At 34.1% G+C, this 1,777-nt stretch overlaps 1 long non-coding RNA gene across 1 annotated transcript; it reads left to right on the top strand.

Annotated features, from left to right (window-relative positions):
* The first annotated feature begins 518 nt into the window (after nt 1–518).
* Nucleotides 519–1,613, top strand: LOC108677913. The gene is made up of 3 exons (XR_001931290.2): nt 519–579; nt 1,096–1,251; nt 1,545–1,613. It is a non-coding gene; the product is annotated as an uncharacterized LOC108677913 (long non-coding RNA).
* The last annotated feature ends 164 nt before the right edge of the window (nt 1,614–1,777 follow it).

Raw genomic sequence — 1,777 nt, 5'->3', positions numbered from 1 at the left:
AACAATTAATTTTCAAAACTATAATATAACAATTATTGATAGGGCTACTTATGCAAATTGAGAATGACCTATACTCAGACTATAGATTCATCTGGAAACGCGGAATGACGAAACCCAAAATTTATGAAATCTGTTAGTACGTAAGCATTTATTTTGTTCATAATTAGTATGCTGCTTAGTGAATAATATTTTTTTCGGCGTTTCAGACTATTCAAAATTTGCCTTCCCTCCAATATAATCGTTTGTTCTCGAATACCAGATGTAAAATTGGAAAAGTTGCACAATTCTTTGATTACCGTACCTCATATCTACTCATAGACTTCTCCTTGTATTAAATTTAATTTCAATTATTAGAAAAAAATATTGCCTTATGGTTCTCTTTGTTCTACAAATCCAATTTTCAAGGTTGAGGCATTGGAAAAATCTGTCCTTGCTATGCAGCTCGTATGAATTCTTAAAATAATTGTTTTATGACACATCAATTCGTGTGCGCTATCAAGTTATTTATTGTTTACAGACGAGCCAATGTTTTGTGACGCCACTGAAGGCTGGTACATGCATGACAATCGCTGTTACTCAGTGAGTACAAATAATGTTGAGTCATTAACTATCGAATATACAAACAAAATTATTAGGTAAAAAAATATTACCCTGGACAACGAAGAATTGGTTCTCAAGACATTTTCGAGCGATTTTTAGGTATTTTTTTTTTTTGGATCTCGTCAAGATCCGTTCCATCACGTCGTACTTTCCTTGATTGCACAATCGAGTACATCCATACTATAGGGGGAAATTAGAAGCCTATTTTAGTAATTAGTAATCGTTATAGTTTTAGCTTTCATAAATAATATCTGTCTAAAAAAATATGTTGAAAATTGATCATTCCCATTTTTAAGCGCTTCGGTACTTCGTATCATGTCAAATAATATTCATGTTTGCATGTTTCTTCGGTTCTGCTCAATAGACTTCAAAATTAGCAGCTCCTTCATATCTCCACGCAAAAAATTTAAAATATCTTTAGAAAGATTGTAAGTATTTATATAATTTCTTCAAAATGACGCTAACTTCATAGCTGCTTGCTGGGTCCTCCATCAGGTATCAGACTATCGCGATTCTTGGCTGAACGCCGAGCTGATGTGCCAGCAAATCAGCGGCGACTTGGTCACCATCAACGACGATCAGGAACAGTTCTTCATTTTAGATGAAGCTCTCAAGCACCACGACAACGTCTGGATCGGAATGACAGAAATAGTTAAGTAAAAGCTGGGCTAATCTTTGATTAATGATGCTAATATTTATCAGCCGTACATAGTTCATGAGATGGAAAACGATATTCAGTTACTTGATTTTTTGATATATTCAAACGATATTCAGCGATTGTTTGCTAACAATCATTTCCTTATATGGATTGTATTTATGGTCATCAAGAATCAAGTAGTAATACTTTAAACAACGCATAGCGATTCATTATGGTGGTATTTATGTTGTTTGGAATGAACTTGCTTCGAATTTTGATTACATATTTTTGTCCTGCCACTATTAAGGGCCATACTGGACAATTTTATTGGATTGGCGACAACAGCGCGGATTACACCAACTGGGCTGAAAATAAATGCATGCCGCAGTGAGTATGTATAATGATTTTCGTTTGAGGAACGAAAACAATCTAATTAGAGCTCGGAGTTTTAGGCTGTTTGCTTTGAACATTATAAAGCTCTATTTGATCTTTAGATTGTTTCTTCCTCGAATTTAATCGTAGCGATAAAGAAAAAGGAAA

This window comes from Hyalella azteca, unplaced genomic scaffold, assembly GCF_000764305.2.
Source record: "Hyalella azteca isolate HAZT.00-mixed unplaced genomic scaffold, Hazt_2.0.2 contig3743, whole genome shotgun sequence".
NCBI lineage: Eukaryota > Metazoa > Arthropoda > Malacostraca > Amphipoda > Hyalellidae > Hyalella > Hyalella azteca.
Note: the sequence above shows the minus strand (reverse complement) of the source record. Positions and strands in the feature narration are given on the sequence as shown.